This window comes from Entelurus aequoreus, linkage group LG07 (assembly GCF_033978785.1).
Source record: "Entelurus aequoreus isolate RoL-2023_Sb linkage group LG07, RoL_Eaeq_v1.1, whole genome shotgun sequence".
Lineage (NCBI taxonomy): Eukaryota > Metazoa > Chordata > Actinopteri > Syngnathiformes > Syngnathidae > Entelurus > Entelurus aequoreus.
Window position 1 is genome coordinate 61,224,457 of NC_084737.1, and position 27,869 is coordinate 61,252,325.

Consider the following 27,869-nt stretch of genomic DNA (forward strand, 5'->3'; position numbering starts at 1 on the left):
TCTTCACCCAGGACCAGCACCCTGGTTTAAAGAAACTGAACCTTCAGCAGAGTATGGCGGGGAAAGTGACTCGGCTAAGTCGGAGGAGATCACGTCCAAGTGCTCACAGTTTTGTGGCGTGAACGAAGCCAGATCCTGCTCTAAAATTAGTCTTGTTAAAGTGTACCCAGCAGGCCATCCTGAACAAGCAGTAAGGCTCTATGCCATCCATGATGAACAAAGTAACAGGTCGTTAGTATGTCCTGAGTTTTTTTAATTGTTCAATGAACGTGGCCCTACTTCCCCTTACTCACTAAGGACATGTGCTGGTACTAAAAAAGCAATGGGCAGGAGAGCTACAGGAAATGTAGTGGCAGCCTTGGATGGTTCAGTCTACATCCCATTGCCTAGCCTCATTGAATGTATAAATATCCCAAACGAAGAGATGGAATTCCCACACCCAATGCAGCTATGCAACACAGTCACCTAAAGTCAGTAGCTCACCTTATCCCTGACCTGGACTCTAATGCCCCTATACTCATGCTTCTCGGACGGGATGTTGTTAGAGTTCACAAAGTCCATAAACAGATAAGTGGCCTTAACAACGCACCCTATGCACAAACATTGGACCTCGGGTGGGTCATAGTAGGAAACATGTGTTTAGGTGATGTCCACAAAACTCTCGCTGTGAAGACGCTGTTCACAAATACAACTGAGAAGGGGCGTCCTACAATGTTTGAGCCATGCCCCAATGTATTTAATGTAATAGCGAGACATTGTGAGCTACAAGTTCCATTCAGCTTCAGCACTCAACTTGTGGATAGCGCTTGTGAACCTGATCATTTAGGATGTAATGTGTTCAAACAAACCAGACATGACAATTACATCGCACCCTCCATTCAGGACAAAGCCTTCTTGAAAATAATGGAAGAAGGATACAGACAAGAGCTGGACAGCTCCATTACAATTCAAGTCGCCACGTCAAAAACTCCCTAACAACAGAATTTCACCATTGAATTACTAATTGGCAGCTAATGGTTCCAGTATAAAACTGTTTTTTAAAAACTGCTAAGCAGTATGAATACATTTGCATAGCAGTTTTTAAAAACAGTTTTATACTGGAACCATTAGCTACCAGTAGGTTACTGTAATTAAATGGTGAAATTTCTTACAGTGTAAGATAATGTGAAAAAAGCAATAAAAAATGATTCAAACACAACTCCTAAACCAAACATGCAAAATTTCTAAAAATGCCTGTAATATTGAATATATGTGAGTTTCACTACAATCAGTTGTTTTTGTAAGGTTTGCAAATACAAAAATTAGGTTTTAAACATAATGATAGTATAACTGCCACGCTCAATATGAAACCACACATGCCAAATGTCTAAAAATGAATTAAGAAATGTGTCTTTGTGAGTTTTACTAGAAACATTTTCTTTTGTAAGGTTTGCAAACACACAAGTTATTTTTTTTTACTCAATATGACAGTGTAACTGCCACGCTCAATATGTCAGTTATTTAAACATAACTCCTAAACTACACATTAAAAATGGCTAATAATGCCTCAAATGATGCATTCTTGTGAGTTTTGCTGGATACATGTGCTTTTTTGAGGCTTCCAAACAAAAAAATTAGTTTTTTACTCAATATGACAATTATGTTCTTAGAATCCTGAGATAATGCGAAAAAAGCAATAAAAATGTATTCAATCAAAATTCCTAAATCAAAAATGCAAAATGTATAAAAATGCCTGTAATATTGAATCCGTGTGAGTTTTACTAGAATCAGTTGTTTTTGTAAGGTTTGCAAATACAAAAAATAGGTTTCACTCACTATGACAGTATACTGTCACACTCAATATGACAGTTATTAAACATAACTAATAAACCGCCTATGCAAAATGACTAAAAATGTCTGAAATAATGCATCATTGGGAGTTTTACTCCAAACATATGCTTTTTTAAGGCCTGCAAACACAAAAAGTAGTTTTTTACTCAATATGACTGTAATGTTCTCAGAATCCTGAGATAATGCAAAAAAAAGCAATAAAAATGTAATCAAACATAACTCATAAACAACAGATGCAAAATGGCTAATAATACCTGGAGATATGTATCTTTGTTAGTTTTACTAAAAAAATAATCTTTTGTAAGGTTGGCAAAGACACAAGTTAGTTTTTTTAATTCAATATGACAGTATAACTGTCACACTAAATATGAAAGTTATATAAAAATAACTCCAAAACCAAACATGCATTATGTCTAAAAATGACTGTAATATGGAATATATGTGAGTTTTACCAGAATAAGGTATTTTGGTAAGGTTTACAAATACAAAAATTATGTTTTACTCATAATTACAGTATAACTGCCACAAACAATATGACAGTTTTTTCAAACATAACTCCTTAACCACAAATGCAAAATGGCTAATATTGCCTGGAAAAATGTAACTTTGTGAGTTTTACTGGAAAAAACATATTTTGTAAGGTTTGCAAAAACAAAAAGTAGTTTTTTACTCAATATGACAATTATGTTCTTAGAATCCTGAGATAATGCGAAAAAAGCAATAAAAATGTATTCCATCATAATTCCTAAACCAAACATGCAAGATGTCTAAAAATGAATTACGAAATGTATCTTCGTGAGTTTTACTAGAAACATTTTCTTTTGTAAGGTTTGCAAATACACAAGTTAATTTTTTTAAATAATATGACAGTTTAACTGCCACGCTCAATATGTAAGTTATTTAAACAAAACTCCTAAACTACACATGCAAAATGGCTAATAATGCCTCAAATAATGCATTCTTGTGAGTTTTGCTCGAAAGATATGCTTTTTTAAGGCTTGCAAACACAAAAAGTAGTTTTTTACTCAATATGACAATAATGTTCTTAAATCCTGAGATAATGCGAAAAAAGCAATAAAAATGTATTCCATCATAACTCATAAACCAAACATGCAACATGTCTAAAATGTCTGTAATATTGAATCCATGTGAGTTTTACTAGAATCAGTTGTTTTTGTAAGGTTTGAAAATACAAAAATTAGGTTTTACTCACTATGACAGTATACTGTCACACTCAATATGACAGTTATTAAACATAACTAGTAAACCACACATGCAAAATGGCTAATAATGCCTGAAATAATGCATCATTGGGAGTTTTAATCTAAACATGTGCTTTTTTAAGGCTTGCAAAAACAAAAAGTCGTTTTTTACACAATATGACAGTAATGTTCTGAATCCTGAGATAATGCGAAAAAAGCAATAAAAATGTATTCAAACATAACTCCTAAACAACACATGCAAAATGGCTAATAAAGCCTAGAGACATGTATCTTTGTTAGTTTTACTACAAAAATGATCTTTTGTAAGGTTTGCAAAGACACAAGTTAGTTTTGTTAATTCACGACAGTATAACTGTCATACTAAATATGAAAGTTATTTGAACATACCTCCAAAACCAACTATGCAATATGTCTAAAAATGCCTGTAATATTGTATCTATGAGAGTTTTACTAAAAACAGTTTTTTTTGTAAGGTTTGCAAATACAAAAATTAAGTTTTACTCACTATACTGTCACACTCAATATGACAGTTTTTAAACATAACTCCTAAACAACGCATGCAAAATTGCTAATAATGACTGGAGAAATGTATCTTTGTTAGTTTTACTAGAATAATGATCTTTTGTACGGTTTGCAAAGACACAAGTTGGTTGTTTTACTCAATATGACTACATATGAAAGTTATATAAACATTACTCCAAAATTCAAACATGCAATATGTCTAAAAATGCATGTAATATTGAATCTATGTGACTTTTACCAGAATCAGGTATTTTGGTAAGGTTCACAAATACAAAAATTAGGTGTTACTCATAATGACAGTTTTACTGCCACATTCAAAATGACAGTTATTTAAACATAACTCTTAAACCACACATGTAAAATGGCTAATATTGCCTGGAAAATTTATCTTTGTGAGTTTTACTGAAAACAAATATTTTGTAAGGTTTGTAAAGACACAAGTTAGTGTTTTTTACTCAATATGACAGTATAACTGTCATACTAAATATGAAAGTTATATAAACATAACTCCAAAAGCAAACATGCATTATGTCTAAAAATGCCTGTAATATTGTATTCATGTGAGTTTAACTAGAATCAGTTGTTTTTGTAAGGTATGCAAATACTAAATATGGGTTTTTCTTACTATGACAGTATACTGTCACACTCAATCTGACAGTTATTTAAACATAAGTCCTAAACCACACATGCAAAATGGCTAATAATGCCTGGAGAAATGTATCTTTGTGAGTTTTACTAGAAAAAAAATATTTTGTAAGGTTTGCAAAGACACAAGTTAGTTGTTTTACTCAATATGACAGTATCATACTAAATCCATCCATCCATCCATTTGCTTCCGCTTATCTGAGGTCGGGTTGCGGGGGCAGCAGCCTAAGCAGAGAAGCCCAGACTTCCCTCTCCCCAGCCACTTTGTCCAGCTCTTCTCGGGGGATCCCGAGGCATTCCCAGGCCAGCCGGGAGACATAGTCTTCCAAATGTGTCCTGGGTCTTCCCCATGGCCTCCTGCCGGTCAGACTTGCCTAAACACCTCCCTAGGGAGGCGTTCGGGTGGCATCCTGAGCAGATGCCCGAACCACCTCATCTGGCTCCTCTCAATGTGGAGGAGCAGCAGCTTTACTCTGAGTTCCTCCCGGATGACAGAGCTTCTCACCCTATACGTACGTCTCTCCCACCACAAATTCCCCAGGCACTGCTTGGCCTGTCGGTATGCCCGCTGCCTCTGGAGTCCCATGAGCCAAAAGGACCAGATAAGCTCTTTCTTCAGCTTGACGGCATCCCGCACTGCTGGTGGCCACCAGCGGGTTCTAGGATTACCGCCACGACAGGCACCAAACACCTTGCGGCCACAGCTCCAATCAGCTGGCTTGACAAGAGAGGCACGGAACATGATCCATTCAGACTCAATGTCCAGCACCTCTTTTGTGACTCAGTGCAAGTTGTTTTACTCTGTCCTCCACCCTGAGCCAGCCCACTTTTGAGAAGTGGGTAGGAGTGAGGTTGGATCTGGGGTGGAGGTCTAGAAGTAATCTGACTGGCTTGTCCTGGGATGTTTGGAGTTTAGAATTGAAGGTTTTGGAGGTGCTAGGGTACCAGGAGGTGCATGCGTAATGAAAAAAGGGTTGAACGAGAGTTCCCGCCAGAATCCTCATGGTGCTTTTGTTGACCAGAGAGGAGCTTCTATAGAGAAATCTCATTTGTGGTTGACCTTTTTGATTAGCTTGGTTGCCATTTTATCGCAGGAAAGATTAGCCGCTAGAATGGAACCTAGGTAGCTGACCTCATCCTTCCTGGTGATAACAATGACACCCACTTTTATAGTGAAGTCATTGACTTTCTTATGGTTGATGTGGGAACCAAACAGGATGGATTCCGTTTTACCCAAGTGTATGGATAGCTTGTTGTCAGCGAGCCAGGTGCAAGTTCTACAGAGTTCAGCACTGAGGATTTTCTCCACCTGTGACTTGTCCCATGTCTGATACCAGCAAGGCCGAGTCATTCGCAAACAAAAATAATTCACAGTTGCATGCCGATGACAAGTCGTTTATGTATATTAGGAACAGTGAAGGCCCCAATATACTGCCTTGGGGGACTCCACAGCTCACTGAGAGGGGGGTCACAGTGCCGTTCACCTCTACCACCTGTTCTCTCCCCTCAAGTAAGATTGCATCCAGCTCGATGAGGTTTTGTTAAATCCGATTGCTCTGAGCTTATCCAACAGTATAGCCTGGTGAACGGTGTCAAATGCCTTCTGAAGGTCCAGCATGACCATGCCGCAGTATTTGCCCGCGTCCACCTCATGTTTGATGTGGTCGGTCAGATAGAGAAGGCATGTGTCAGTGGAGTGGTTAGTTCTGAAGCCGGATTGGAATTTGTATATGAGTGTTTTAGTGGCAAGGCTTACTTTCGAAATGGAACTGAGAATAGGTTCCAATTGCTTCCTTTTTCAAAGAGGGGAGTTACTCTTGCTGTCTTAAAATCTTTTTGTACTTGGCCGTGTGAAATTGAAAGGTTTATTATGTGCGTGATGATGGAGGAAGAGTCCCTGCATGGCACTCCACCCTTTCCCGGGAGAGAACCTCGGACTTGGAGGTGCTGATTCTCATCCCAGTCGCTTCACACTCGGCTGCGAACCAATCCAATGAAAGCTGAAGATCCTGGCCAGTTAAAGCCAAAAGGACCACATCATCTGCAAAAAGGAGAGACCTAATCCTGCAGCCACCAAACCGGATCCCCTCAACGCCATGACTGCGCCTAGAAATTCTGTCCATAAAATTTATGAACACATTTGGTGACAAAGGGCAGCCAACAACCCTCACTGGAAAGGGGTCCGACTTACTGCTGGCAATGCGGACCAAGCTCTGACACTGCTTATACAGGGAGCGACCCGCCACAATCAGACATGCCGATACCCCATACTCTCTGAGCACTCCCCACAGGACTTCCCGGGGTGGCCACGGTCGAATGTCTTCTCCAAGTCCACAAAGCACATGTAGACTGGTTGGACAAACTCCCATGCACACTCAAGGACCCTGCCGAGAGTATAGAGCTGGTCTACCGTTCCACGACCAGGACGAAAACCACACTGTTCGTCCTGGATCCGAGGTTCCTCCTTTCCAGTACACATGAATAGACCTTACCGGGAAGGCTGAGGAGTGTGATCTACGATAGTTGGAACACACCCTCCGGTTCCCCTTCTTAAAGAGAGGAACCACCACCCCGGTCTGCCAATCCAGAGGTACCGCCCCTGATGTCCACGCGTCAACTAAAACAGCCCCACAGCATCCAGAACCTTAAGGAACTCCGGAGGGAGCTCATCCACCCCCGGGGCCTTGCCACCGAGGAGCTTTTTAACTACCTTGGCAACCTCAGCCCCAGAAATAGGAGAGCCCACCACAGATTCCCCAGGCACTGCTTGGCCTGTCGGTATGCCCGCTGCCTCTGGAGTCCCATGAGCCAAAAGGACCAGATAAACTCTTTCTTCAGCTTGACGGCATCCCGCACTGCTGGTGGCCACCAGCGGGTTCTAGGATTTATCGCCACGACAGGCCCCAAACACCTTGCGGCCACAGCTCCAATCAGCTGGCTTGAAAAGAGAGGCACGGAACATGATCCATTCAGACTCAATGTCCAGCACCTCCTTTGTGACATGTTCAAAGTTCCTCCGGAGGTGGAAAAAGAAACTCTCTCTGACAGGAGACTCTGCTAGGCATTCCCAAAAGACTCTCACAATGCTTTTGGGCCTGCCAGGTCTGTCCGGGATCTTACCCCACCATCGGAGCCAGCTCACCAGGTGGTGATCGGTAGAAAGCTCGCCCCTCTCTTCACCCGAGTGTCCAAAACATGAGGCCGCAAATCCCATGACACAACTACAAAGTCAATAATGGAACTGCGGCCGAGGGTGTCCTGGTGCCAAGTGCACATATGGACACCCTTATGTTTGAACATTGTGTTTGTTATGGACAATCCGTGACGAGCACAAAAGTCCAATAACAAAGCACCACTTGGGTTCAGATCCGGGTGGCCATTTTTCCCAATCACGACTCTCCAGGTTTCAAAGTCGTTGCCAACATGAGCGTTGAAGACCCCCAGCAGAACAAGGGAATCACCCGAGGGAGCACTCTCAAGGGAATCCAAAAAGAGTGGGTACTCTGAGCTGCTGTTTGGTGCGTAAACACCAACAACAGTCAGGACCCGTCACCCAACCCGAAAGCGGAGGGAAGCTACCATCTCGTCTTCTGGGTTAAGTCCAACGTGCAGGCTTTGAGCCGGGGGGCAACAAGAATTGCCAACCCAGCCTCTCATTACTTGCAACGCCAGAATAGAAGAGAGTCCAACCCCTCTTGAGAGAACAGGTTCCAGAGCCCTTGCTGTGCGTCGAAGTGAGTCCAGCTTTATCTAGCCGGGAACTTCTCCACCTCGTGAGGTGACGTTCCACGTCCCAAGAGCGAGCTTATGTAGCCGATAATCGGACCGCCAAGTGCCCTGCCTTCGGCTTCCGCCCAGCTAACACTGCACCCGACCTCTATGACCCAGCCCATGAGTGGTGAGCCTTTGCAGGGGGGACCCACGTTGCCTCTTCGAGCTGGGCCCCATGGGCACCAGTCGCTCGCCATCGTGCCCCACCTCTGGGCCTGGCTCCACAGGGGAGCCACGGTGACCCGCGTCCGGGTGAGAAAATATCTACGTCCTCGATTTGTACCTTTCATAAAGGTCTTTGAGCTGCTCTTTGTCTGATTCCTCACCTAGGACCTGTTTGTCTTGGGGGCCCCTACCAGGGGGCATAGAAGCCCCCGGACAACATAGCTCCTAGGATCAGTGGGACACGCAAACCACAAAGGTGGCGGCTCAGAAAGCAGGTTATATAAACATAACTCCAAAACCAAACATGCAAGATGTCTAAACATGCCTGTAATATTGTATCAATGTGAGTTTTACTAGAATCGGTTGTTTTTTTAAGGCTTGCAAACACAAAAAGTTTTTTTTACTCAATATGACAGTAAGTTCTTAAAATGCTGAGATAATGTGAAAAAAGCAATACAAATGTATTCCAACATGATTCCTAAACCAAACATGCAAAATGTCTAAAAATGCCTGTAATATTGAATCCATGTGAGTTTTACTAGAATCATTTGTTTTTGTAAGGTTTGCAAATACAAAAATTGAGTTTTATGACAGACACAAGTTAGTTTTTTTTACTCATTATAACAGTATAGATGTCATACTATATATTAAAGTTATATAAACATAACTCCAAAACCAAACGTGCATTATGTCCAAAATTGCCTGTAATATTGTATAGATGTGAGTTTTACTAGAATCAGGTTTGCAAATACAAAAATTGGGTTTTATGACAGTATACTGTCACACTCAATATGACAGTATAACTGTCATACTAAATCCATCCATTTTCTTCCGCTTATCCGAGGTCGGGTTGCGGGGGCAGCAGCCTAAGCAGAGAGCCCAGACTTCCCTATCCCCAGCCACTTCGTCCAGCTCTTCTCGGGGGATCCCGAGGCGTTCCCAGGCCATAGTCTTTCCAATGTATCCTAGGTCTTCCCCATGGCCTCCTGCCGTTCGGACCTAGGGAGGCGTTCGGGTGGCATCCTGAGCAGATGCCCGAACCACCTCATCTGGCTCCTCTCAATGTGGAGGAGCAGCGGCTTTACACTGAGTTCCTCCCAGATGACAGAGCTTCTCACCCTATCTCTAAGGGAGAGACCCACCACCCGGCGGAGGAAACTCATTTCGGCCGCTTGTACCCGTGACCTTGTCCTTTCGGTCATAACCCAAAGCTCATGACCATAGGTGAGGATGGGAACGTTGATCGACCGGAAAATTGAAAGCTTTTCCTTCTGGCAGAGCTCCTTCTTCACCACAACGGATCGATATAGCGTCCTCATTACTGAAGACGCCGCACCGATCCGCCTGTAGATCTCACAATCCACTCTATCCTCACTCGTGAACAAGACTCCTAGGTACTTGAACTCCTTCACTTGGGGCAAGATCTCTTTCCCAACCTCGAGATGGCACTCCACCCTTTCCCGGGCGAGAACCATGGACTCGGACTTGGAGGTGCTGATTCTCATCCCAGTCGCTTCACTGCGAACCGATCCAATGAAAGCTGAAGATCTTGGCCAGTTGAAGCCATCAGGACCACATCATCTGCAAAAAGCAGAGACCTAATCCTGCAGCCACCAAACCAGGCGCAGTCATGGCGTTGAGGGGATCCTCAAAGCCATGACTGCGCCTAGATATTCTGTCCATTAAAGTTATGAACAGAATCGGTGACAAAGGGCAGCCTCGGCGGAGTCCAACCCTCACTGGAAAGGGGTCCGACATACTGCCGGCAATGCGGACCAAGCTCTGACACTGATCATACAGGGAGACACCCGCCACAATCAGACATGCCGATACTCCATACTCTCTGAGCACTCCCCACAGGATTTACCGGGGGCCAAGGTCGAATGTCTTCTCCAAGTCCACAAAACTTATGTAGACTGGTTGGGCAAACTCCCATGCACACTCAAGGACCCTGCCGAGAGTATAGAGCTGGTCTACCGTTCCACGACCAGGACGAAAACCACACTGTTCGTCCTGGATCCGAGGTTCCTCCTCTCCATTACACATGAATAGACCTTACCGGGAAGGCTGAGGAGTGTGATCTACGATAGTTGGAACACACCATCCGGTTCCTCTTCTTAAAGAGAGGAACCACCACCCCGGTCTGCCAATCCAGAGGTACCGCCCCCGATGTAGACGCAATGTTGCAGAGTCTTGTCAACCAAGACTGCCCCACAGCATCCAGAGCCTTAAGGAACTCCGGACGGAGCTCATACCCCCGGGGCCTTGCCACCGAGGAGCTTTTTAACTACCTTGGCAACCTCAGCCCCAGAAATAGGAGAGCCCACCACAGACTTCCCAGGCACTGTTTCCTCATAGGAAGACGTGTTGGTGGGACTGAGGAGGTCTCGCTTGGCCTGTCGGTATTCCCACTGCCTCTGGAGTCCCATGAGCCAAAAGGACCCGGTGGATCTTTCTTCAGCTTGACAGCATCCCTCACTGCTGGTGGATTACCGCCACGACAGGCACCAAACACCTTGCGGCCACAGCTTCAATCAGCTGGCTCAACAAGAGAGGAACGGAACATGGTCCACTCAGACTCAATGTCCAGCACCTCCCTCGTGACATGTTCAAAGTTCTTCCGGACATGTTCAAAGTTCTTCAGGAGACTCTGCTAGGTGTTCCCAGCAGACCCTTACAATGCGTTAGGGCCTGCCAGGTCTGACCGGCATCCTCCCCTACCATCGGAGCCAGCTCACCACCAGGTGGTGGTTGGTAGAAAGCTCTGCCCCTCTCTTCACCGAGTGTCCAAAACATGAGGCCGCAAATCCCATGACACAACTACAAAGTCAATCATGCAGCCGAGGGTGTCCTTGTGCCAAGTGCACATATGGACACCATTATGTTTGAACATTGTGTTTGTTATGGACAATCCGTGACAAGCACAAATGTCCAATAACTCAGCACCACTTGGGTTCAGATCCGGGTGGCCATTTTTCCCAATCACGACTCTCCAGGTTTCACTGTCGTTGCCAACATAGCGTTGAAGTCCACCAGCAGAACAAGGGAATCACCCGAGGGAGTACTCTCCAGTCCTCCCTCAAGGGAATCCAAAAAGAGTTGGTACTCTGAGCTGCTGTTTGGTGTGTAAACACAAAAAACAGTCAGGACCCGTCACCCAACCCGAAGGCTGAAGGAAGCTACCATCTCGTCTATTGGGTTTAAAGTCCAACGTGCAGGCTTTGAGCCGGGGGGCAACAAGAATTGCCACCCCAGCCTCTCATTAGTTGCAACGCCAGTGTGGAATCTCTTCCACTCTGGCGTTGCAAGTAATGAAAGTTCAGCTCAGTCCAGCCCCTCTGAGAGAACAGGTTCCAGAGCCCTTGCTGTGAGTCCAACTATATCTAGCCGGGAACGTCTCCACCTCAAGCACCAGCTCAGGCTCCTTCCCTCCCAGCGAGGTGACGTTCCATGTCCCAAGAGCGAGCTTATGTAGCCGATAATCGGACCACCAAGTGCCCTGCCTTCGGCTGCCGCCCAGCTCACACTGCACCCTCTATGACCCAGCCCATGAGTGGTGAGCCCTGGAGGGGGGATCCACGTTGCCTCTTCGAGCTGAGCACGGCTGGGCCCCATGGGGACAGGCCCGTCAATCGCCATCGTGCCACACCTCTGGGCCTGGCTCCACAGGGGAGCCACGGTGACCTGCGTCCGGGCGAGAAAAAATCTAGGTCCTCAATTGTACTTTTAATAAAGGTCTTTGAGCTGCTCTTTGTCTGATCCCTCACCTAGGACCTGTTTGTCTTGGGAGACCATAGAAGCCCCCGGACAACATAGTTCCTGGATCAGTGGGACACGCAAACCACAAAGGTGGCGGCTCAGAAAGCAGGTTATATAAATATAACTCCAAAACCAAACATGCAATATGTCTAAACATGCCTGTAATATTGTATCAATGTGAGTTTTCCTAGAATCGGTTGTTTTTGTAAGGTTTGCAAATACAAAAATTAGGTTTTACTCACAATGACAAAATCACACTCAATATGACAGTTATTTAAACATAACTCATAAACCACACAAAAAAATGGCTAATAATGCCTGAAATAATGAATCATTGGGAGTTTTACTGAGTTTTACATTTTGCAAACACAAAAAGTAGTTTTTTACTTGACTGTAAGGTTCTTAGAACCCTGAGATAATGGGAAAAAAGCAATACAAATGTATTTAAACCTAACTCCTAAACAACACATGCAAAATGGCTAATAATGCCTAGGGAGACATGTAACGTTGTTAGTTTAAAAAAATGATCTTTTGTAAAGATATCAAAGACACAAGCTAGTTTTTTTTATTCAATATGACAGTATAACAGTCATACTAAATATGAAAGTTATATAAACATAACTCCAAAACCAAACATGTGTCATGTCTAAAAATGCCTGTAATAATGTATTTACGTGAGTTTAATTGTTCAATGACCGTGGCCCTACTTCCCCTTACTCACAAAGGACATGTGCTGGTACTAAAAAAGCAATGGGCAGGAGAGCTACAGGATATTTAGTGGCAGCCTTGGATGGTTCAGTCCACATCCCATTGCCTAGCCTCATTGAATGTATAAATATCCCAAACGAAGAGATGAAATTCCCACACCCAGTGGACAACACAGTCACCTAAAGTCAGTAGCTCACCTTATCCCTGACCTGGACTCTAATGCCCCTATACTCATGCTTCTCGGACTTCACAAAGTCCATAAACAGATAAGTGGCCTTAACAACGTACCCTATGCACAAACATTGGACCTCGGGTGGGTCATAGTAGGAAACATGTGTTTAGGTGATGTCCACAAAACTCTCGCTGTGAAGACGCTGTTCACAAATACAACTGAGAAGGAGCGTCCTACAATGTTTGAGCCATGCCCCAATGTATTTAATGTAATAGCGAGACATTGTGAGCTACAAGTTCCATTCAGCTTCAGCACTCAACTTGTGGATAGCGCTTGTGAACCTGATCATTTAGGATGTAATGTGTTCAAACAAACCAGACATGACAATTACATCGCACCCTCCATTCAGGACAAAGCCTTCTTGAAAATAATGGAAGAAGGATACAGACAAGAGCTGGACAGCTCCATTACAATTCAAGTCGCCACGTCAAAAACTCCCTAACAACAGAATTTCACCATTTAATTACTAATGGCAGCTAATGTTTCCAGTATAAAACTGTTTTTTAAAAACTGCTATGCAGTATGAATACATTTGCATAGCAGTTTTTAAAAACAGTTTTATACTGGAACCATTAGCTGCCAGTAGGTTACTGTAATTAAATGGTGAAATTTCTTACAGTGTAAGATAATGTGAAAAAAGCAATAAAAAATGATTCAAACACAACTCCTAAACCAAACATGCAAAATGTCTAAAAATGCCTGTAATATTGAATATATGTGAGTTTCACTACAATCAGTTGTTTTTGTAAGGTTTGCAAATACAAAAATTAGGTTTTAAACATAATGACAGTATAACTGCCACGCTCAATATGAAACCACACATGCAAAATGTCTAAAAATGAATTAAGAAATGTGTCTTTGTGAGTTTTACTGGAAACATTTTCTTTTGTAAGGTTTGCAAACACACAAGTTATTTTTTTTTTTTACTCAATATGAAAGTGTAACTGCCACGCTCAATATGTCAGTTATTGCAAACACAAAAAGTAGTAAAAAACTACTTTTTGTGTTTGCACAAGTGGAGGAGTTCAAGTACCTAGGAGTCTTGTTCACGAGTGAGGATAGAGGGGATCGAGAGATCCACAGGCGGATTGGTGCGGCGTCTTCAGTATTGAGGACGCTATATCGATCCGTTGTGGTGAAGAAGCAGCTGAGCCAGAAGGAAAAGCTCTCAATTTACCGTCGATCTACGTTCCCAGCTTTGGGTTATGACCGAAAGGACAAGCGGCCGAAATGTGTTTCCTCTGCCGGGTGGTGGGTCTCTCCCTTAGAGACAGGGTGAGAAGCTCTGTCATCCGGGAGGAACTCAAAGTAAAGCCGCTGCTCCTCCACATTGAGAGGAGCCATGAGGTGGTTCGGGCATCTGCTCAGGATGCCACCCGAACGCCTCTAGGGAGGTGTGGCAGGAGGCCACGGGGAAGACCTAGGACACATTGGAAAGACTATGTCCCCGGCTGGCCTGGGAACGCCTCGGAATACCCCGAGAAGAGCTGGACGAAGTGGCTGGGGAGAGGGAAGTCTGGGATTTTCTGCTCAGGCTGCTGCCCCCGCAACCCGACCTCGGATAAGCGGAAGAAAATGGATGGATTTAGAATGACAGTTATACTGTCAGATTGAGTACAAAAACTAACTAAACCTTACACAATATAATGTTTCTAGTAAAACTCACAAAGATACATATCTCCAGGCATTATTAGCCATTTTGCATGTGTGGTTTAGGAGTTCTGTTTAAATAAATAACTGTCAGATTGAGTGTGACAGTAAACTGTCATAGTGAGTAAAACCCTTATTTTGTATTTGCAAACCTTACAAAAACAACTAAATCTAGTTAAACTCACACATATACAATATTACAGGCATTTTTAGACATAATGCATTTTGGGTTTTAGAGTAATGTTTATATAACTTTCATATTTAATATGACAGCTGTACTGTCATATTGAATAAAAAAAACAACTAACTTGTGTCTTTGCAAACCTTACAAAATACAATTTTTCTAGTAAAACTAACTAGATACATGCTCCAGGCATTATTAGACATTTTGCATGTGTTGTTTGAGTTATGTTTAAATAATTGTCATATTGAGTGTGACAGTATACTACTAATTTTTGTATTTGCAACCCTGATTCTAGTAAAACTCACATATATACAATATTACAGGCAGTTTTGGACATAATGCATGTTTGGTTTTGGAGTTATGTTTATATAACTTTCATATATAGTATGACAGCTAAACTCTTATATTGAGTAAAAAAACTAACTTGTGTTTGTCATAAAACCCAATTTTTGTATTAGCAAACCATACAACTGATTCAAATAAAACTCACATGGATTCAATATTACAGGCATTTTCAGACATTTTGCATGTTTGGTTTAGGAATTATGTTGTAATACATTTGTATTGCTTTTTTCACATTATCTAAGGATTTTTAGAACATTACTGTCACATTGAGTAAAAAAATAATTTTTGTATATGCAAGCCTTAAAAAAACAATATTTTTCCAGTAAAACTCCCAAAGATGCATTATTTCAGGCATTATTAGCCATTTTTCAGGTGTGGTTTAGGAGTTATGTTTAAATAACTGTCATATTGAGTGTGGCGTTATACTGTCATAGTGAGTTAAAAAAAACTAACTTGTGTCTTTGCAAACCTTACAAAAGAAAATGTTTCTAGCAACACTCACAAAGATAATTTTTTTTCACGCTATTAGACATGTTTAATGTGTATTTAGGAGTTATAATTAAATAACTTTCATATTGAGTGTTAAAGTTATGATGTCATTATGTGTAAAACCTAATTTTTGTATTTGCAAACTTTACAAAAACAATTGATTCTAGTAAAACTTACATAGATTCAATATTACAGGCATTTTTAGACAATTTACATGTTTGGTTTAAAAGTTGTGTTTGAATACATTTGTATTGCTTTTTTCGCATTATCTCAGGATTCTAAGATCATTACTTTCATATTGAGTAAAACACTACTTTTTGTTTTTGCAAACCTTACAAACTCACATGAATACATTATTATAAGCAATTTTAGACATGACACACGTTTGGTTTTGGAGTTATGTTTATATAACTTTTATATTTAGTATGACTGTTATACTGTCATATTGAATAAAAAAAAACTAGCTTGTGTCTTTGCAAACTTTACAAAATATCATTTTTCTAGTAAAACTAACAAAGATACATGTCTCCAGGCATTATTACCCATTTTGCATGGGTTGTTTAGGAATTATGTTAAAGACATTTTTATTGCTTTTTTCGCATTATCTCAGGATTCTTAGATCATTACTTTCATATTAAGTAAAAAACTACTTTTTGTTTTTGCAAACCTTACAAACTCACATAAATACATTATTACAGGCATTTTTAGACATAATACATGTTTGGTTTTGGAGTTATGTTTATATAACTTTTATATTTAATATGACTGTTATACTCTTTTATTGAATAAAAACAACTAGCTTGTGTCTTTGCAAACTTTACAAAATATACATTTCCTAGTAAAACTAACAAAGATACATGTCTCCAGGCATTATTACCCATTTTGCCTGGGTTGTTTAGGAGTTATGTTTAAATACATTTTTATTGCTTTTTTCGCATTATCTCAGGATTCTAAGATCATTACTTTCATATTGAGTAAAAAACTACTTTTTGTTTTTGCAAACCTTACAAACTCACATAAATACATTATTACAGACATTTTTAGACATGACACATGTTTGGTTTTGGAGTTATGTTTATATAACTTTCATATTTAGTATGACTGTTATACTTTCATATTGAATAAAAAAAAACTAGCTTGTGTCTTTGCAAACTTTACAAAAGATCATTTTTCTAGTAAAACTAACAAAGATACATGTCTTCAGGCAATATTACCCATTTTGCATGGGTTGTTTAGGAATTATGTTTAAAGACATTTTTATTGCTTTTTTCGCATTAGCTCAGGATTCTTAGATCATTACTTTCATATTGAGTAAAAAACTACTTTTTGTTTTTGCAAACCTTACAAACTCACAAATACATTATTACAGGCATTTTTAGACATGACACATGTTTGGTTTTGGAGTTATGTTTATATAACTTTTATATTTAATATGACTGTTATACTGTCATATTTAATTAAAAAAAACTAGCTTGTGTCTTTGCAAACTTTACAAAAGATCATTTTTCTAGTAAAACTAACAACACATACATGTCTCCAGGCATTATTAGCCATTTTGCATGGGTTGTTTAGGAATTATGTTTAAATACATTTTTATAGCTTTTTTCGCATTATCTCAGGATTCTAAAATCCTTACTTTCATATTGAGGTAAAAACTACTTTTTGTTTTTTCAAACCGTACAAACTCATATAAATACATTATTATAGGCGATTTTAGACATGACACACGTTTGGTTCTGGAGTTATGTTTATATAACTTTCATATTTAGTATGACTGTTATACTGTCTTATTGAATAAAAACAACTAGCTTGTGTCTTTGCAAACTTTACAAAATATACATTTCCTAGTAAAACTAACAAATATACATGTCTCCAGGCATTATTACCCATTTTGCCTGGGTTGTTTAGGAGTTATGTTTAAATACATTTGTATTGCTTTTTTCGCATTATCTCAGGATTCTAAGATCATTACTTTCATATTGAGTAAAAAACTACTTTTTGTTTTTGCAAACCTTACAAACTCTCATAAATACATTATTACAGACATTTTTAGACATGACACATATTTGGTTTTGGAGTTATGTTTATATAACTTTTATATTTAGAATGACTGTTATACTGTCATATTGAATAAAAAAAACTAGTTTGTGTCTTTGCAAACTTTACAAAATATAATTTTTCTAGTAAAACTAACAAAGATACATGTCTCCAGGCATTATTAGCCATTTTGCATGGGTTGTTTAGGAGTTATGTTTAAATACATTTTTATTGCTTTTTTCGCATTATCTCAGGATTCTTAGATCATTACTTTCATATTGAGTAAAAAACTACTTTTTGTTTTTGCAAACCTTACAAACTCACATAAATACATTATTACAGGCCTTTTTTAGAAATGACACATGTTTGGTTTTGGAGTTATGTTTATATAACTTTTATATTTAATATGACTGTTATACTGTCATATTTAATTTTAAAAAACTAGCTTGTGTCTTTGCAAACTTTACAAAAGATCATTTTTCTAGTAAAACTAACAAAGATACATGTCTCCAGGCAGTATTAGCCATTTTGCATGGGTTGTTTAGGAATTATGTTTAAATTCATTTTTATTGCTTTTTTCGCATTTTCTCAGGATTCTAAGATCATTACTTTCATATTGAGTAAAAAACTACTTTTTGTTTTTGCAAACCTTACAAACTCACATTAATACATTATTACAGGCATTTTTAGACATGACACATGTTTGGTTTGGGAGTTATGTTTATATAACTTGCATATTTAGTATGACTGTTATACTGTCATATTGAATAAAAAAAAACTAGCTTGTGTCTTTGCAAACTTTACAAAATATCTTTTTTCTAGTAAAATTAACAAAGATACATGTCTCCAGGCATTATTAGCCATTTTGCATGGGTTGTTTAGGAATTATGTTTGAATACATTTTTATTGCTTTTTTCGCATTATCTCAGGATTCTAAAATCCTTACTTTCATATTGAGGAAAAAACTACTTTTTGTTTTTGCAAACCTTACAAACTCATATAAATACATTATTATAGGCGATTTTAGACATGACACACGTTTGGTTCTGGAGTTATGTTTATATAACTTTCATATTTAGTATGACTGTTATACTGTCTTATTGGATAAAAACAACTAGCTTGTGTCTTTGCAAACTTTACAAAAGATAATTTTTATAGTAAAACTAACAAATATACATGTCTCCAGGCATTATTAGCCATTTTGCATGGGTTGTTTAGGAGTTATGTTTAAATACATTTTTATTGCTTTTTTCGCATTATCTCAGGATTCTAAGATCATTACTTTCATATTGAGTAAAAAACTACTTTTTGTTTTTGCAAACCTTGCAAACTCACATTAATACATTATTAAAGGCATTTTTAGACATGACACATAACGGTTTTGGAGTTATGTTTATATAACTTTCATATTTAGTATGACTTTTATACTGTCATATTGAATATAAAAAAACTGGCTTGTGTCTTTGCAAACTTTACAAAAGATCATTTTTCCAGTAAAACTAAAAAAGATACATGTTTCCAGGCATTATTAGCCATTTTGCATATGTTGTTTAGGAGTAATGTTTAAATACATTTTTATTGCTTTTTTCGCATTATCTCAGGATTTTAAGAACATTACAGTCATATTGAGTAAAAAAACTACTTTTTGTGTTTGCAAGATTTAAAAAAGCATGTGTTTCGAGTAAAACGGCCAAGGATGCATTATTTCAGATATTATTAGCCATTTTTCATGTGTGGTTTGAGTTATGGTTCAATAACTGTCATATACTGTCAGTTATGACATAGTAAGTAAAACCTAATTTATGTATTTGCAAACCTTACAAAATCATTTAAATCTAGTAAAACTCACATGGATTCAATATTACAGACATTTTTAGACATTTTGCATGTTTGGTTTAGGAATTATGTTGGAATCATTTTTATTAATCTGTTCGTATTATCTCAGAATTTTAGAACATTACTGTCATATTGAGTAAAAAAATAATTGTTGTGTTTGCAAGCCTTAAAAAAGCATATGTTTCGAGTAAAACTTAAAAGAATGCATTATTTCAGGCATTGTTAGTCATTTTTCATATGTAGTTTAAGAGTTATGTTTAAATAACTGTCATATTGAGTGTGGCAGTTATACTGTCATATTGAGTAAAAACTACTTTTTGTTTTTGCAAACGTTACAAACTCACATAAATACATTATTACAGGCATTTTTAGACATGGAGTTATGTTTATATAACTTTCATATTTATTATGACTGTTATACTGTCATATTGAATAAAAAAAACTAGCTTGTGTCTTTGATATCTTTACAAAAGATCATTTTTTTAAACTAACAACGTTACATATCTCCCTAGGCATTATTAGCCATTTTGCATGTGTTGTTTAGGAGTTAGGTTTAAATACATTTGTATTGCTTTTTTCCCATTATCTCAGGGTTCTAAGAACTTTAAAGTCAAGTAAAAAACTACTTTTTGTGTTTGCAAAATGTAAAACTCAGTAAAACTCCAATGATTCATTATTTCAGGCATTATTAGCCATTTTTTTGTGTGGTTTATGAGTTATGTTTAAATAACTGTCATATTGAGTGTGATTTTGTCATTGTGAGTAAAACCTAATTTTTGTATTTGCAAACCTTACAAAAACAACCGATTCTAGGAAAACTCACATTGATACAATATTACAGGCATGTTTAGACATATTGCATGTTTGGTTTTGGAGTTATATTTATATAACCTGCTTTCTCAGCCGCCACCTTTGTGGTTTGCGTGTCCCACTGATCCAGGAACTATGTTGTCCGGGGGCTTCTATGGTCTCCCAAGACAAACAGGTCCTAGGTGAGGGATCAGACAAAGAGCAGCTCAAAGACCTTTATTAAAAGTACAATTGAGGACCTAGATTTTTTCTCGCCCGGACGCAGGTCACCGTGGCTCCCCTGTGGAGCCAGGCCCAGAGGTGTGGCACGATGGCGATTGACGGGCCTGTCCCCATGGGGCCCAGCCGTGCTCAGCTCGAAGAGGCAACGTGGATCCCCCCTCCAGGGCTCACCACTCATGGGCTGGGTCATAGAGGGTGCAGTGTGAGCTGGGCGGCAGCCGAAGGCAGGGCACTTGGTGGTCCGATTATCGGCTACATAAGCTCGCTCTTGGGACATGGAACGTCACCTCGCTGGGAGGGAAGGAGCCTGAGCTGGTGCTTGAGGTGGAGACGTTCCCGGCTAGATATAGTTGGACTCACAGCAAGGGCTCTGGAACCTGTTCTCTCAGAGGGGCTGGACTGAGCTGAACTTTCATTACTTGCAACGCCAGAGTGGAAGAGATTCCACACTGGCGTTGCAACTAATGAGAGGCTGGGGTGGCAATTCTTGTTGCCCCCCGGCTCAAAGCCTGCACGTTGGACTTTAAACCCAATAGACGAGATGGTAGCTTCCTTCAGCCTTCGGGTTGGGTGAAGGGTACTGACTGTTGTTTGTGTTTACACACCAAACAGCAGCTCAGAGTACCAACTCTTTTTGGATTCCCTTGAGGGAGTACTGGAGAGTGCTCCCTAGGGTGATTCCCTTGTTCTGCTGGTGGACTTCAACGCTATGTTGGCAACAACAGTGAAACCTGGAGAGTCGTGATTGGGAAAAATGGCCACCCGGATCTGAACCCAAGTGGTGCTTTGTTATTGGACTTTTGTGCTTGTCACGGATTGTCCATAACAAACACAATGTTCAAACATAAGGGTGTCCATATGTGCACTTGGCACAAGGACACCCTCGGCCGCATGATTGACTTTGTAGTTGTGTCATGGGATTTGCGGCCTCATGTTTTGGACACTCGGTGAAGAGAGGGGCAGAGCTTTCTACCAACCACCACCTGGTGGTGAGCTGGCTCCGATGGTAGGGGAGGATGCCGGTCAGACCTGGCAGGCCCAAACGCATTGTAAGGGTCTGCTGGGAACACCTAGCAGAGTCTCCTGAAGAACTTTGAACATGTCCGGAAGAACTTTGAACATGTCACGAGGGAGGTGCTGGACATTGAGTCTGAGTGGACCATGTTTTGTTCCTCTCTTGTTGAGCCAGCTGATTGAAGCTGTGGCCGCAAGGTGTTTGGTGCCTGTCGTGGCGGTAATCCACCAGTAGTGAGGGATGCTGTCAAGCTGAAGAAAGAGCCACCGGGTCCTTTTGGCTCATGGGACTCCAGAGGCAGTGGGCATACCGACAGGCCAAGCGAGACCTCCTCAGTCCCACCAACACGTCTTCCTATGAGGAAACAGTGCCTGGGAAGTCTGTGGTGGGCTCTCCTATTTTTGGGGCTGAGGTTGCCAAGGTAGTTAAAAAGCTCCTCGGTGGCAAGGCCCCAGGGGTATGAGCTCCGTCCGGAGTTCCTTAAGGCTCTGGATGCTGTGGGGCAGTCTTGGTTGACAAGACTCTGCAACATTGCGTCTACATCGGGGGCGGTACCTCTGGATTGGCAGACCGGGGTGGTGGTTCCTCTCTTTAAGAAGGGGAACCGGAGGGTGTGTTCCAACTATCGTAGATCACACTCCTCAGCCTTCCCGGTAAGGTCTATTCATGTGTAATGGAGAGGAGGAACCTCGGATCCAGGACGAACAGTGTGGTTTTCGTCCTGGTCGTGGAACGGTAGACCAGCTCTATACTCTCGGCAGGGTCCTTGAGTGTGCATGGGAGTTTGCCCAACCAGTCTACATAAGTTTTGTGGACTTGGAGAAGACATTCGACCTTGGCCCCCAGAATATCTAGGCGCAGTCATGGCTTTGAGGATCCCCTCAACGCCATGACTGCGCCTGGTTTGGTGGCTGCAGGATTAGGTCTCTGCTTTTTGCAGATGATGTGGTCCTGATGGCTTCAACTGGCCAAGATCTTCAGCTTTCATTGGATCGGTTCGCAGTGAAGCGACTGGGATGAGAATCAGCACCTCCAAGTCCGAGTCCATTGTTCTCGCCCGGGAAAGGGTGGAGTGCCATCTCGAGGTTGGGAAAGAGATCTTGCCCCAAGTGAAGGAGTTCAAGTACCTAGGAGTCTTGTTCACGAGTGAGGATAGAGTGGATTGTGAGATCTACAGGCGGATCGGTGCGGCGTCTTCAGTAATGAGGACGCTATATCGATCCGTTGTGGTGAAGAAGGAGCTCTGCCAGAAGGAAAAGCTTTCAATTTTCCGGTCGATCAACGTTCCCATCCTCACCTATGGTCATGAGCTTTGGGTTATGACCGAAAGGACAAGGTCACGGGTACAAGCGGCCGAAATGAGTTTCCTCCGCCGGGTGGTGGGTCTCTCCCTTAGAGATAGGGTGAGAAGCTCTGTCATCTGGGAGGAACTCAGTGTAAAGCCGCTGCTCCTCCACATTGAGAGGAGCCAGATGAGGTGGTTCGGGCATCTGCTCAGGATGCCACCCGAACGCCTCCCTAGGTCCGAACGGCAGGAGGCCATGGGGAAGACCTAGGATACATTGGAAAGACTATGGCCTGGGAACGCCTCGGGATACCCCGAGAAGAGCTGGACGAAGTGGCTGGGGAGAGGGAAGTCTGGGCTCTCTGCTTAGGCTGCTGCCCCCGCAACCCGACCTCGGATAAGCGGAAGAAAATGGATGGATTTAGTATGACAGTTATACTGTCATATTGAGTGTGACAGTATACTGTCATAAAACCCAATTTTTGTATTTGCAAACCTGATTCTAGTAAAACTCACATCTATACAATATTACAGGCAATTTTGGACATAATGAACGTTTGGTTTTGGAGTTATGTTTATATAACTTTAATATATAGTATGACATCTATACTGTTATAATGAGTAAAAAAAACTAACTTGTGTCCGTCATAAAACTAAATTTTTGTATTTGCAAACCTTACAAAAACAAATGATTCTAGTAAAACTCACATGGATTCAATATTACAGGCATTTTTAGACATTTTGCATGTTTGGTTTAGGAATCATGTTGGAATACATTTGTATTGCTTTTTTCACATTATCTCAGCATTTTAAGAACTTACTGTCATATTGAGTAAAAAAAACTTTTTGTGTTTGCAAGCCTTAAAAAAACAACCGATTCTAGTAAAACTCACATTGATACAATATTACAGGCACGTTTAGACATCTTGCATGTTTGGTTTTGGAGTTATGTTTATATAACCTGCTTTCTGAGCCGCCACCTTTGTGGTTTGCGTGTCCCACTGATCCTAGGAGCTATGTTGTCCGGGGGCTTCTATGCCCCCTGGTAGGGGCCCCCAAGACAAACAGGTCCTAGGTGAGGAATCAGACAAAGAGCAGCTCAAAGACCTTTATGAAAGGTACAAATCGAGGACCTAGATATTTTCTCGCCCGGACGCGGGTCACCGTGGCTCCCCTGTGGAGCCAGGCCCAGAGGTGGGGCACGATGGCGAGCGACTGGTGCCCATGGGGCCCAGCTCGAAGAGGCAACGTGGGTCCCCCCTGCAATAGGCTCACCACTCATGGGCTGGGTCATAGAGGTCGGGTGCAGTGTTAGCTGGGCGGAAGCCGAAGGCAGGGCACTTGGCGGTCCGATTATCGGCTACATAAGCTCGCTCTTGGGACGTGGAACGTCACCTCGCGAGGTGGAGAAGTTCCCGGCTAGATAAAGCTGGACTCACTTCGACGCACAGCAAGGGCTCTGGAACCTGTTCTCTCAAGAGGGGTTGGACTCTCTTCTATTCTGGCGTTGCAAGTAATGAGAGGCTGGGTTGGCAATTCTTGTTGCCCCCCGGCTCAAAGCCTGCACGTTGGACTTAACCCAGAAGACGAGATGGTAGCTTCCCTCCGCTTTCGGGTTGGGTGACGGGTCCTGACTGTTGTTGGTGTTTACGCACCAAACAGCAGCTCAGAGTACCCACTCTTTTTGGATTCCCTTGAGAGTGCTCCCTCGGGTGATTCCCTTGTTCTGCTGGGGGTCTTCAACGCTCATGTTGGCAACGACTTTGAAACCTGGAGAGTCGTGATTGGGAAAAATGGCCACCCGGATCTGAACCCAAGTGGTGCTTTGTTATTGGACTTTTGTGCTCGTCACGGATTGTCCATAACAAACACAATGTTCAAACATAAGGGTGTCCATATGTGCACTTGGCACCAGGACACCCTCGGCCGCAGTTCCATTATTGACTTTGTAGTTGTGTCATGGGATTTGCGGCCTCATGTTTTGGACACTCGGGTGAAGAGAGGGGCGAGCTTTCTACCGATCACCACCTGGTGAGCTGGCTCCGATGGTGGGGTAAGATCCCGGACAGACCTGGCAGGCCCAAAAGCATTGTGAGAGTCTTTTGGGAATGCCTAGCAGAGTCTCCTGTCAGAGAGAGTTTCTTTTTCCACCTCCGGAGGAACTTTGAACATGTCACAAAGGAGGGGCTGGACATTGAGTCTGAATGGATCATGTTCCGTGCCTCTCTTTTCAAGCCAGCTGATTGGAGCTGTGGCCGCAAGGTGTTTGGTGCCTGTCGTGGCGGTAATCCTAGAACCCGCTGGTGGCCACCAGCAGTGCAGGATGCCGTCAAGCTGAAGAAAGAGCTTATCTGGTCCTTTTGGCTCATGGGACTCCAGAGGCAGCGGGCATACCGACAGGCCAAGCAGTGCCTGGGGAATCTGTGGTGGGCTCTCCTATTTCTGGGGCTGAGGTTGCCAAGGTAGTTAAAAAGCTCCTCGGTGGCAAGGCCCCGGGGGTGGATGAGCTCCCTCCGGAGTTCCTTAAGGCTCTGGATGCTGTGGGGCTGTTTTAGTTGACAAGACTCTGCAACATCGCGTGGACATCAGGGGCGGTACCTCTGGATTGGCAGACCGGGGTGGTGGTTCCTCTCTTTAAGAAGGGGAACCGGAGGGTGTGTTCCAACTATCGTAGATCACACTCCTCAGCCTTCCCGGTAAGGTCTATTCATGTGTACTGGAGAGGAGGAACCTCGGATCCAGGACGAACAGTGTGGTTTTCGTCCTGGTCGTGGAACGGTAGACCAGCTCTATACTCTCGGCAGGGTCCTTGAGTGTGCATGGGAGTTTGTCCAACCACTCTACATGTGCTTTGTGGACTTGGAGAAGACATTCGACCGTGGCCACCCCGGGAAGTCCTGTGGGGAGTGCTCAGAGAGTATGGGGTATCGGCATGTCTGATTGTGGCGGGTCGCTCCCTGTATAAGCAGTGTCAGAGCTTGGTCCGCATTGCCAGCAGTAAGTCGGACCCCTTTCCAGTGAGGGTTGGACCGGAGTCCAACCCTCGTGTTGGCTGCCCTTTGTCACCAAATGTGTTCATAAATTTTATGGACAGAATTTCTAGGCGCAGTCATGGCGTTGAGGGGATCCGGTTTGGTGGCTGCAGGATTAGGTCTCTCCTTTTTGCAGATGATGTGGTCCTTTTGGCTTTAACTGGCCAGGATCTTCAGCTTTCATTGGATTGGTTCGCAGCCGAGTGTGAAGCGACTGGGATGAGAATCAGCACCTCCAAGTCCGAGGTTCTCTCCCGGGAAAGGGTGGAGTGCCATGCAGGGACTCTTCCTCCATCATCACGCACATAATAAACCTTTCAATTTCACACGGCCAAGTACAAAAAGATTTTAAGACAGCAAGAGTAACTCCCCTCTTTGAAAAAGGAAGCAATTGGAACCTATTCTCAGTTCCATTTCGAAAGTAAGCCTTGCCACTAAAACACTCATATACTAATTCCAATCCGGCTTCAGAACTAACCACTCCACTGACACATGCCTTCTCTATCTGACCGACCACATCAAACATGAGGTGGACGCGGGCAAATACTGCGGCATGGTCATGCTGGACCTTCAGAAGGCATTTGACACCGTTCACCAGGCTATACTGTTGGATAAGCTCAGAGCAATCGGATTTAACAAAACCTCATCGAGCTGGATGCAATCTTACTTGAGGGGAGAGAACAGGTGGTAGAGGTGAACGGCACTGTGACCCCCCTCTCAGTGAGCTGTGGAGTTCCCCAAGGCAGTATATTGGGGCCTTCACTGTTCCTAATATACATAAACGACTTGTCATCGGCATGCAACTGTGAATTATTTTTGTTTGCGGATGACTCGGCCTTGCTGGTATCAGACATGGGACAAGTCACAGGTGGAGAAAATCCTCAGTGCTGAACTCTGTAGAACTTGCACCTGGCTCGCTGACAACAAGCTATCCATACACTTGGGTAAAACGGAATCCATCCTGTTTGGGTCCCACATCAACCATAAGAAAGTCAATGACTTCACTATAAAAGTGGGTGTCATTGTTATCACCAGGAAGGATGAGGTCACCTACCTAGGTTCCATTCTTGCGGCTAATCTTTCCTGCGATAAAATGGCAACCAAGCTAATCAAAAAGGTCAACCACAAATGAGATTTCTCTATAGAAGCTCCTCTCTGGTCAACAAAAGCACCATGAGGATTCTGGCGGGAACTCTCGTTCAACCCTTTTTTCATTACGCATGCACCTCCTGGTACCCTAGCACCTCCAAAACCTTCAATTCTAAACTCCAAACATCCCAGGACAAGCCAGTCAGATTACTTCTAGACCTCCACCCCAGATCCAACCTCACTCCTACCCACTTCTCAAAAGTGGGCTGGCTCAGGGTGGAGGACAGAGTAAAACAACTTGCACTGAGCCTAGTCTATAAAATCCGCTACACCTCCCTGATACCGAAGTACATGTCAAACTACTTCCTTAACGTTAATGGCCGCCATAACCGCAACACCAGGGGGAGCTCCACTAACCACGTTAAACCCAGATTCCGATCTAATAAAGGTCTTAACTCATTCTCTTTCTATGCCACATCAATGTGGAATGCGCTCCCAACAGGTATAAAAGAAAGGGCATCTCTATCCTCCTTCAAAACCGCAATAAAAGTACACCTCCAGGCAGCTACAACCCTAAACTAACACCTTCCCCGGATTGTTAATAATCAAATGTAAACAATCAAATGCAGATACTTTTTCTTATGCCTTCTGAGCTCTCTCTCTCTCTCTCTCTCTACATATGTCCACTACTTGCTGTACATATCCTACCAAGTCAGACCTACAATGTTCCAATATCCATTTCTCTGTTCTCAATTGTTGATGACTGATGATAACAACCAAACCTAACACCCCCCTCCCCCGCCACACCCCGGATTGTAAATAATGTAAATAATTCAATGTGATTATCTTGTGTGATGACTGTATTATGATAATAGTATATATCTGGTAGTGTATATCTGTATCATGAATCAATTTAAGTGGACCCCGACTTAAACAAGTTGAAAAACTTATTTGGGTGTTACCATTTAGTGGTCAATTGTACGGAATATGTACTTCACTGTGCAATCTACTAATAAAAGT